Below are 12,209 nucleotides of genomic sequence, written 5' to 3'. Positions count from 1 at the left end.
ATCTTGTATCTTAGTATTCTTCATTGCTTTTTCAGATCAGTGATGGAATTGTTTCAGAGGCTCTGAATGATAAAATCGATTTCCCTTTTTTCCACCGGATTCTTCCCCCAAAAGGGATCCAGTATCCAGCAATTGTCCAACTGCTCCTCCATTTCAGATGGACCTTGATTGGGCTCTTTACTTCAGACACAGAGGAGGGAGAAAGTTTCATGAGGACTTTTACTCCTATGCTTGTCAGGAATGGAATTTGTGTTGTTATATCACGACAATTCTCGGCAACTGGACATACAACACCGCTCACGGATGCCGTCTCTAAGTGGAGACAAGTCAATGTCTTTGTAAACTACATAGAAACGGTTAATGTTTGGGACAGAATCCATACTTTGCAGTTAACATTTGAAGGTGTTCCAGGACCTGTTGAAGGGAAAGTCTGGCTATTAGAAAGCATCGAACAATTGGTATTGGGATGGGAAAGCCTTTACAAATATGTCCATAGTATTTGGAGCTTTGCTTTTCAGGAGAAAACAAGGCCAAAAGATGATCCTTTTGAAACCAAACTCTATGTGCAATTGGAAGAGCACTATTTCCACTGTTCTTTTTCAAAGCACACTTTTTCTGTCAAAGGTCGGAAAAGATGCACCCAGAAAGCCCCATTGAAGCCTGAAGAGGAATGGAGGAAGACATGGATCCCTTTTCATCTCCATTTGCACAGTGTTATCAAGACTTTGGCTTATGCTTTGAAAGCTGCATATTCTTCCAGATCCAGGAGGAGAAGCAAGAAGGGTGAAGAGAGTTTGGGGACTCCAAGACTGCAGCTGTGGCAGGTATGGAGTCCCTACCAAGATCAATGAAACTCCTAAGGAGAGGTAGAGGAACCTTCTCAATCTCCTTGTGCTACAAAAGGCTAACTTAATCACACAAGGAATAATATTGTGGGGATGGGGGACAAAATGTTCTGGCTGAACTTTGGCATCTTGCCAAAGCTTGCCAGGCTCAAGGTTGACTCAGCCTTCCATCCTTTCTTAGGTAGGTAAATTGAGGACCCAGTTTGTGGGGGCAATAAGCTGACTTTGTATAAAATATACAAAAGTATGAAGGCTATTGCTTAACGCACTGTAAGCCGCCCTGAGTCTCCGGAGAAGGGCGGCATATAAATCAAATTAAAAAAAAAAACCAAATGGCTTCTGCTGCACAGATCTTCGGGATCTGGAAATTTAACATCTTTAATTCTAGATGGGGTTGCACTACCCCTGAAAGATCTGGTCTACAACTTTGGGGTTCTCCTGAATTTTCAACTCCTATTCATAGAGCAGGTGGCAGTCACAGCTATGATTGACTTTGCACAACTTTATGTTGTGTGCCAGTTGCACACTTTTCTGGATCAAGAGTCCCTGTGCTCAGTCACTCAAGCCCTAGTCATCTCTTGTTTGGGGTACTGCAATTCACTCTACATGGGGCTACCCTTAAAGAGCATTCGGACGCTGCAACTGGTGCAGAAGGCAGCAGGGCAGGCAATTCTTGATGCCCCTAGTATATCCCTAGTCACATCACCACTCTGCAAGCTGCACTATCTACTGGTTTGCTTCTGGGGGAAATTCAAGGTATTAGTTATCACTTTTAAAGCCCTGCATGGCATGGTCCAGGCTGTCTGAAGAAGCATCTCACCCCAATGGGACTGACCCAGCTCATCCATGCCATCAGAAGGGGCATTCTGTGGGCCCCATCAGTCTTGGAATTTTGGCTGGTGGGGTCCAGGAAAAGGTCATTTTCTCCCATGGCTCCTGTTCTTTGGAACATGCTGTGAAGGTTCCAACAGATGCCCTAATTAAATAATGAGTCTCGAGCCAAGTTTCAAAAGGAATCCAATGATCTGACACATCCATCCCACTGAGGTGAGATCAGCATCTACCTTTCCGACATGTCCTAATGGCCTGAGGACCTGGTTCTGCCAGATGGTTTGCAGTCCTCGTGAGGGTGTGTCACACTGGAAGTGGTTGATGGCTTAAGAGATGTTTCCATCTCTCCTAGTGTGCATCTTGCTCCCTTCCTCCTCATCCTTTTAATTGTAATTTTTATTGTGATTAGAAACATTTATTGTATATGTTTTATTGGCTTTAATATATAATGATTAGAATTACCTCAAGGCATGATGTGTGGCAAACAAATCTCATAAAGGAAGGAAGGAAGGAAGGAAAAAGAAAGAAAGAAAGAAAGAAAGAAAGAAAGAAAGAAAGAAAGAAAGAAAGAAAGAAAGAAAGAAAGAAAGAAAGAAAGATCCAAAGAGTGGGAATTATGATTCATATATTGATGTTAAAACTGCTCTTTGTAAAACAATGTATACATTTTTAAATAAATTCCTGTATTTAGGATATTATGAGTATTGTAGAATTTTACATTCATTAGTTTGAAGGACCTAGTATTTGAGTAGGGATCTCTTTCCTTCACTTCCTGAGATTTTTTTATGGGTGTATTTCCTTCTTTCCATGCACATCAACTGCTGATTCACATTCAGCTTGCAATCAACTACTATTTTGAGTTTATTCTCACAAGTATTCTTGCTGTGTTTGGCATCCCTCATCCTACTTTTCTGGCATCTCATTTTACTTCTTCCAAGTGTAGAACTTTGCATGAGTCTCTCTCTTAAATTTGATTTAGATATTTTTTTCAGACCATTTTGGTAAACCTTTTAGAAATAGAATGACAAAAAAAAATACAAATATGTTGGGAGGATTATTCATTTATGAATAATCTCACTGTTTGTTTCTTTGTTCAATTTACATCTGATATGTTCTAAAATCTTCCCTTTAATTGGCAAATTTGGACAGTATTTTGTCTATATATAGATGTAGATCTATCTATCTTTCTATCTATCTATCTATCTATCTATCTATCTATCTATCTATCTATCTATCTATCTATCTATCTCAATATATGGTTGACCAATTTATCTGAGCCTTTTTCACTTTTGAAGAAAGTGGTAACACTTGTTTTCCCAGCTTACTATATTTGTAACTTTGACAACTGTAGATGAAAGCTTCAAAAGTGAAAAGGCCACCTGGGATTTTTTTTTAAAAAAACCTAAATTTTCTGCCTTTAAAATTCCTGGATGTTTCTGTTCTAGTTCCATCCATTTCTGGAGAAGAATGAATTTTACAATATTTCCCATCGGAAATTGTACTTTGACCAAAATGGAGATGTAACAGCAGATCTGAATGTCATAAACTGGGTGTTTATTCCCTGGTTGGATCCTGTTGATGAGCAACTGGGGAGTTTTGAAAGGCAGAGATTTACAGTCAATAAAGATACTCTGTCATTGCTAAAGCTTCTCAACAAGGTAGGAGAAATATGCGTGTCCATCCTCTATCTATCCAAAGCCTGAGCACTCATTTCAAGTTGGCTCAGCCTAATCAACAAGGTAGTTGACCTTCACTGAGAATTGAATGTGGGGAGTAGAAATCTCACAGGTTTTTTTTTAAAGGCTGCTTGAAAATCAGGCGTCCTTTCCATGCTAAAATATGGGAGATTGTACAAAAGCTGATTTTGCACTGTCCAACATAGGATGTTGGGTGACAATTTTTTGGGACACGGATCATGGTTTTTGTTTGGTTTTTTTGTCCTATACAATCTGGTAAAAGTAGTCCTTTGACTTACAAGAAGTTCATTTGGTGACCATTCAAAGTTACGATGGCCCTGAAAAACCTAACAAATGTGGTGAAAAAGTGTCAGCATTCCAGAACAACCCAACTCCAATTAAAAACTCCAAGACAAGCATCACCTCAAGTCTTCCATTTATTGGAATAGGTATACTAGCAGATCTGGGAAAACCCAAATCTGAGAGTTCCGGATCTTCCCTCAATAAATCAAAACCCCAAATCCAGCCCCTGCACCCATCAGTCCATCACATGGCCCAATCACCATCCGTCCCAACTTGAGCCACCACTGCAACCGCTCCTCCTCCAGATGCAGGAACACCCTGACCTTGACCGAAAAGAAGAATGCTATTATGTCTAACTAAAACCCCTCTACTAAATCCCCCCCCCACTTTCCCAAGCACAAGAAAGTGGCAGCGTGGAAGCTTCCGGGGTTAATATCAGGAGCCTGAGTGGCGTAGGAGGCTAATGCCTCCTACTAAGGCAGCATTTAACATCCAGCTGCCTGCAATTACTGCGAGTTCAATTCTCACCAGGCTCAAGGTCGACTCAGCCTTCCATCCTTTCTAAGGTGGATAAAATGAGGACCAGGTTTATGGGGGCAATAAGCTGACTTTGTATAAAATATACAAAAATATGAAGGCTATTGCTTAACGCATTGTAAGCCGGCCTGAGTCTCCGGAGAAGGGCGGCATATAAAAATAAATAAAAAAATAAAATAAAAATACAATAAAAAAAAATTACAGAATGCGCAGAGGCAGACCAGTTAACGAAATTACTTAGGAACCAAAAAGATTCTGATTATTACAAATGTTGGAATTTATGGTATAATTGGGTGAAAGAAAAGAGAGGGAAATGAAATGGATTGTATTAGTGGTATAGGCGCAGATTTGTGTACGTTAGTTGCAATAACCTTGTATGTATATATGTAAAGTATTGTATTTTTAAAAATGAGTCTCTGAGTCTCCGGAGAAGGGCGGCATATAAAAATAAATAAAAATAAAAATAATAAAATAAAATAAAATAATATGGCTTTCAAAGCTGACAAAAAGTTGTAAAATGGGGCAAAACTCACTTAACAAATTTCTCACTTAGCAACATAAATTTTGGGCTCAATTGTGGTCGTAAGTTGAGGACTACCTGTATTTCTATGAAACTGATGAGCGAGGCCCTCAAGTGCTGATGATTGTGGTACTGATATATTCAATTTTGCTTGTTCCTTGTTCTAAAATAGCAAAGGAGAAGGCAATTCTGTTAAAGAGTTCCCGAATTTGGGGTTGGACTGAATCAAATGAAGTGGAAACAAGATACCTCCTTGGGTATATGCCTTGGGATTCAGATTGTCTTGGCTGGGCAAAGTGTCCCTTGAAAGGGAAGGTTCCATAGTCAGTAAAAATTTTAAGCAGGCCAGATGTGGCCATAATTATCCATGGTTTCCTTTCACTCCAGTTGGAGAGAGCAATAGATCTTCTGGTCATTGGAAAGAAGTTCAAGGCATTCAGTTCAACTGAAATCATAATGACTGGTCTAATGTGAGATAATACCTTGATCCAGAAAACTGGAGCACTGAAATATGACTTTGATTGAAAGAAAAGCCCTTCCTAATATTGGACAATGTCCAATGGACAATTTGAAAGGAAATGTTACTTAGATTTGGCTTGTAAGAGGGTGTTTCATCTAATAACCCTTGAATGATACTGTTTATCATGATTGCTTCCTACATTAAGTCTTGCTGAGCAGAAATGAGGTTCCAAATTTACCTAATAATAAATGTGAATCTGTCTTTCCATGCCAGTTGGCATCACCTCATTGTAGTTCTTCAACAGAAAGGACCTTGTCTTGGATACCTAGCTGAGCCTTAGAAATAACTTTTTCCAATGAAGGGCTCATATTCATGTTCATCTCTTGCAGCAAAGGATGCTAGACATTTTGAGGGACATGTTCTCATGACCTTACCTCTATGTCATCTAATTACACTTTAGATACTAGGCTCTTGATTTTAGTCTCATATAACTAAGAGGGCAGCCATATAAATGAAAGTAAAATATGCAAATAAACAAAGTCCCTCTGTTTTAAGGTTAACACCTCTAATTGTAAGAACCTTTTCCTATGTATCTTAACCGGGATACTATTTTAAACCACTTTTAAAACATTATTTTATTTATTTTTATTTATTTATTTTATTAGATTTATATACCGCCCTACTCCCGAAGGACTCAGGGCAGTGAACAGCCAAAAAGATAAAACACAGAGATTATAAAATTTAAAACAGTATAAAAACGTATTAAACTATTTGGCCCAAGACAAATTAAAAAACATACCCATATTTAAAACAAATTTAAAATTTCTCATATACCATTTAAAAGGGAAAGTTAGGCCAGGCCAGCCTAATTTTGGAATAAAAAGGTCTTGAGGGCGTGGCGGAAGGTGCGTAAATCTGGGATCCTCCGTATCTCCGGGGGGAGCTCATTCCAAATAACAAGTGCCCCACAGAGAAGGGTCTCCCCCTGGGGGCCACCAGCCGACAATGTTTGGCCAATGGCACCCTGAGGAGCCCCTCTCTATGAGAGCGTATTGGCCGGTGAGAGGCTATTGGTGGCAGCAGGCGGTCCTGTAAGTATCCAGGTCCTAAGCCATGGAGTGCTCTAAAGGTGGTAACCAAAACCTTGAAGCGCACCCAGAAGACCACCGGGAGCCAGTGCAGCTCGCGCAGGAGAGGTGTTACATGGGAACACCACGTCGCTCCCATAACCACCCGCGCGGCTGCACTCTGCACCAGCTGCAATGTTTTAAGTAGTCCTAAAGAAATCTTTGCACCGTACTAACCTTCTTTCTTCATCCCAGTTTGATTCTATTTTCATAAATCTAATGAAGTAAAACTTTAGTAAATCTTTTAGAATAAATTTGATTCTACCAAATTTAACACTAATACATGGATATATGAAGAATGGAGGAATTTTTTAATACAGCCATGAGAAGAAGAAAAAAAAACACTGGTTGTCACTTAATGCTTAAATCTCTTCTTAACCCCATCCCTCCTAATTTTACTAAGTAGAAAAGTCCTTTATTTCAATGAGATATTCCAAAAGCAAAAGGGAAGAACTAAATGAAGAATCTGTCAGTAGTTGCATCTCCTGCAACTATTTGGAACTAATTAGAGAGTTCAGACTTATCTATTTATTATTTATTTATTTGTCATCAAGTACAAGGAAACAAGTAACACCATAGACATAGACATGGACACATGAAAAAAATTGGCACAAATAAAAGGAAAAAATAGCCATAAACACATAAAATGAGTACATATAAATGGGAACAGTAGGACAGGGATGGTAGGCACGCTGGTGCGCTTATGCATGCCCCCTTAGGGACCTCTTAAAAAACATGAAAGGTCTACGGTAGACAGTTTAAGGTAAAAGATATGGGGATTAGAGAGACTAACAACAGGATCAGGTAGAGTGTTCCAGACATTAACTACTCTATTGCAGAAGTCATATTTCCTACAATCAAAATTAGAGCGAATTACATTGAGTTTGAATCTATTGATAGCCCTTGTGTTATTCCGGTTGAAATTAAAGAACTCATTTCATTTATCTAACTGAATAACAGAGAGTCTTTGGCTAATATTCATTTTAACCTTTATTTTCCATGGATGGTAAGTGCTAATGCATTTTCTTTGGCTTTTCTGCTTAGTCTCTGCCTCAGTCCCAGTGTGTGGAAAATTGTCATCCTGGATTTGTCAAGCGGAAGCGAGAAGGGGAACCAGTTTGCTGCTATGACTGCGTTCCTTGTCCAGAGGGGACCATCTCCACTCAGGAAGGTGGGTAACATTAAAGAAAAGAAAAGGACAGGATCTGTGGAACTGGATTCTTCCACAGCATTTTCATGAAAGTGCAGTTAAAAAGATAAAGCTTGATTGAAGCTCAACTGTTTGTTTTCTTGTTCATCTTCTAATGGTCAATTTATTATCTAAGGGGAGGAATACGTTGATGGGATTCAGCCAGTTCGCACCTATTCGGGAGAACCAGTTGTTAACTTTCAAAGCAGTTCAGAGAACCGATTGTTGGAAGAAATCTTATTTTGTTTTTTTCCACTTTACAGAGCTAATCCTGTAAGGAAGGCAGGAAGAAAACATTCTGGTGTTGATTCTAGCCTAATCTTTATTGCCCTGCTTACAGAAACTGCCTCTCTGGTTAACCCTTATTACATTGTAACAGCTAAGGCAAAGCGCCCATCAAAGTGAGTGATGTTGAGTTGGCCACGCTCACATGGTCACATGACTACCGAGCCACACCTACCCAGCTGGTCATTAGGGCAGAGAACCAGTTGTTAAATTATTTGAATCCCACCACTGGAGGAATAGCAAAAATAATGTACCTACAATTTCTGAAGGCAAGCCATTCCACTGGTTAATTGTTCTCACTGTTAGGAAATTTCTTCTTAGTTCTAGGTTATTTCTTTCCTTGAGTCTTGTCTTGCCTTTGCATGCTTTGGAAACTAGGTGGACCCCTCTTCTTTTTGGCAGCCCCTCAAATATTGGAATATTAAGTAGTACACGCTGAGTGCGGTTTGTCAGCCGGTTATAGTTTCTTTCTATATTTTGACTTCTGGGAACATCACTTGAGAAATGATGTTAGGATAATTATTGGAAGGATTATTGCAGTACATTCATTATGGGCTCACTGGGGGAAGGCATCACTGATCCATAATTTGGTGTTGAATTAAGTTATAGGGAGCCCTCATTCCATCCATATTACCAATGCTTCCATTAACCATTCCAGATTATTTGCTGGAGTAGCTTTCTCTGCTAGGTTGTTAGATTTCACAAGATATTTATTGGTTCGATTTATATGCTGCCCTTCTCCGAGATTCAGGGCAGCTTACAATGCATTAAGCAATAGCCTTCATACTTTTGTATATACCTGCTTAGTAGGGCTTTTGCCCCCCCCCCCAAGCGGTGTTCTTTTTTATACAAAGCCAGTTTATTGCCCCCACAATCCGGGTCCTCATTTTACCTACCTTGGAAGGATGGAAGGCTGAGTCAACCTTGAGCCTGGTGAGATTTGAACTCGCAGTAATTGCAGGCAGCTGGCAGCTAAGTGCTACTTAACAGCACTTTAGTCTGCTGCACCACCAAGGCTCCTAAGACAGATATATGCACCAAGATAGCTATATAAGAGCCGCAGTGGCACAGTGGTTAGAGTGCAGTACTGCAGGCTACTTCAGCTGGCTGCTGGCTGCCAGCTGCCTGCAATTTGGCAGATCAAAATCTCACCAGGCTCAAGGTTGACTTAGTCTTCCATCCTTCCAAGGTCGGTAAAATGAGGACCCAAATTGTTAGGGGCAATAAATATGCTGACTCTGTAAACCACTTAGAGAGGGCTGTAAAGCACTGTGAAGCAGTTTATAAGACTAAGTGCTATTGCTATTGCTATCTTCTGATATCAATATATTAAGAATTGCCATCCTGCAGGATTCAGGAAGTGTAACTAGAAAGATTAACTGATTCATTCTTAAACTCTAATCCTGTAAATTCCTATGGAGATTCTGCACATTAAACGTGAAATCTTTCCGTTCCTGAGATTTGCCCAAATTCCATAGATCTTAGCTATATATTTATATATTAGAAAATGGTATTCTTTTTTTAAAAAATAGTATTTATTGAATTTTCCAACATTTAAAACACAAAACACATGTTTACACTTATAACAGCTTTTCCATATCGGTATCAATATATTTTGTAATAATCATATTTACAAAAATTCTATTTATATACATCACTATCGTATGTTATATCCTTATTTAAATTATAATATCAATATCTACTCACAAATCAATATCATATATTTCTTATAAATTTTGCATTCTATATATAATACTTTTTACAACTTATATCTTAAGTTTTACATTTACTCTCAAGCCAGGAATACCATCTATTCCAAATTTGATAGTACTTGGTTTCTTCCCTCTCCTTCATTTCCATAGACAGTCTATCCATAGAAAATGATATTTTTATTAACTATATTCTGATGAATGTTAAAACATGCATTTGGGGAAATGTTTCTGGTACTAGCTGTTGTCCGAAGAAGTTATTTCTTAAAATGTGAATGGAGAGATTGTTAAAAAAAAATTAAACCTTTTGGTATTCTCAGATACAGAAAAATGCACCAAGTGTCCACCTGATCAATATCCAAACAAAGAACGAGTCCAATGTATCTCCAAAATTATAATCTTCCTTTCTTATGAAGAATATCTGGGCATCATCCTAGTGTCTTTTGCCCTATTCTTGTTCTTAACCACAAACTTTATTTTAATTATATTCATTAAATACCGAGAAACTCCCATTGTGAAAGCCAACAACCGGGACCTCTCTTACATCCTCCTGGTCTCCCTCCTGCTTTGCTTCTTATCTCCTCTTCTCTTCATTGGTCAACCAAGGAAAGCCACCTGCCTTCTTCGACAAGCAGTGTTCAGCATTGTCTTCTCAGTTGCCGTTTCCTCTCTTTTGGCCAAAACAATCACAGTGGTGTTGGCTTTCCTAGCTACAAAACCAGGAAACCAAGTGAAGAGATGGTTGGGGAAGAGCTTGGCCAATTCCATCATCCTTTCTTGTTCTACTGTGCAAATTATCATCTGCTCCATCTGGCTGGGGTTTTCTCCCCCATTCCCTGACTCTGACCTCCACTCCCAGTCTGGAGAGGTCATTCTGCAATGCAATGAAGGGGCTGTTGTCATGTTCTACATTACCCTCAGCTACATGGGTATCTTGGCTGCCATTTGCTTCACAGTTGCTTTCCTGGCCAGGAATCTCCCTGGGGCCTTCAATGAAGCCAAGTTGATCACTTTCAGCATGCTGGTCTTCTGCAGTGTCTGGGTGAGTTTTGTACCCACCTACCTGAGCACCAAAGGGAAATACATGGTGGCTGTTCAGGTCTTCTCTATCTTGGCCTCCAGTGCTGGATTGCTGGGCTGTATCTTCATCCCCAAGTGCTACATTATTATCCTGAAACCAGCCCTGAATACAAAGGAGCAACTTACAACCAGAAGAAATGTAGAAATGTGAGACAGAGGAATTTTTTGTCTCAATAGTTTGCATCATTCCACACCAAGAAGATGATCCAAGCTCCTCTCCAAACATAAGAGGGCCAATGATTTTGCTTGAAATAATTAAAGGGTGTTTGGAAGATAATGACCCCAATCTATTACTCTTAAAATTCCAAAATGTCCATTTAGCTTTTCTGAATTCTCAAGGCAGCATATCTGTCTAATGCACTTAGTCTACTGAGGCCTGAGATGCCACATCCTGCTTTTTGAAACATGATATTTGTGCAATTGGAATTTTGTTGATATGCTTTTTAAAAAATGGCATTTGAAGCAGTGGTGGGTTTCAAAAATTTTTAATACCAGTTCTGTGGGTGTGGCTTGGTAGGCATGGCATGGCTTGGTGGGTGTGGCAGGGGAAGGATACTGTAAAATCTCCATTTCCTCCCAATCAGCTGGGACTTGGGAGGCAGAGAATAGATGGGGGCAGGACCAGTCACAATTTTTATTACCAGTTCTTCGAACAACTCAAAATTTCTGCTACCGGTTCTCCAGAACTGGTCAGAACCTGCTGAAACCCACCTCTGATTTGAAGTAAGAAAAAATAAATGCTTTATGTACAAATTATATAATAGAAGCAGAAAGTGCCTGAACATCATTGAGATTGTCATTATGATTGCAACCCAGGAAGAGGTTGAGAAAAGTTGGAGTTCCTGACTGATCTCAGGCCTAAAGAAATTAGAGATCTTTCCAGTAGTAGATGAATTCTCTATAGGAGCATCATGCATTCATCCTTCATTTAGACCATATAACATATTTCAGTCATTATCAATTATTTACATTAATTTTGGCTGAGAGATAAATATGTTTTTTACGAGTTTACTCATGAAGACCAGTGCCTATTGTTACATAAAAGACAAAAGATAATGCGAGAATTGTATTGGAAGTAATAGAATATTTACACACAATGTAATGAAAAACAAGCTGTGTTAATCTTCTTAAATGCAGAGAAAGCTTTTGATAATTTATACTGACCTTTTCACTTAAGGTCTAGAAGATAGTCACAAGAATTTAATTCAAGATATAGTATGTCTCAGAAAATTCAAATTATGGTTAATGGGGATCTAACTAAACTACATAATATTCAGAAAGGAGCAAGACAATGTTGCCCTTTGTCCCCTATGTTTTTTCCCCTTTGACTTGTCATGTGTTGACTTGTGATGGCCCAGGAGAAAGGACAGTAGAAAATAAGTTCTGTCAAGTTAATTTGCCTAGCAATGGAGTCAACACTCCAATAAGTAACAATGGTTGCAGCAATCACTCTCTCTCTCCATCTCTCCCTCCCCCTCCCTCCTTCCCTCCCTCCCTCCCTCCCTCTCTCCTTCTCTTCAGTTTAAGTGTAATCCCTGTGCATGAATTTCACTCTTGAACCTTAGATCCTTGGACTGGCTGACAACCCTGCTCTTGAGCCTTGCACCAACTTCATATGACTCATTTCCATGCTCCTCCTTAAAAAAA

Source organism: Pantherophis guttatus, chromosome 2, assembly GCF_059756535.1.
Source record: "Pantherophis guttatus breed Tessera chromosome 2, ASM5975653v1, whole genome shotgun sequence".
Taxonomy (NCBI): Eukaryota; Metazoa; Chordata; class Lepidosauria; order Squamata; family Colubridae; genus Pantherophis; species Pantherophis guttatus.
The sequence above is the reverse complement of the archived record's forward strand: the minus strand, read 5'-3'. Positions refer to the sequence as shown.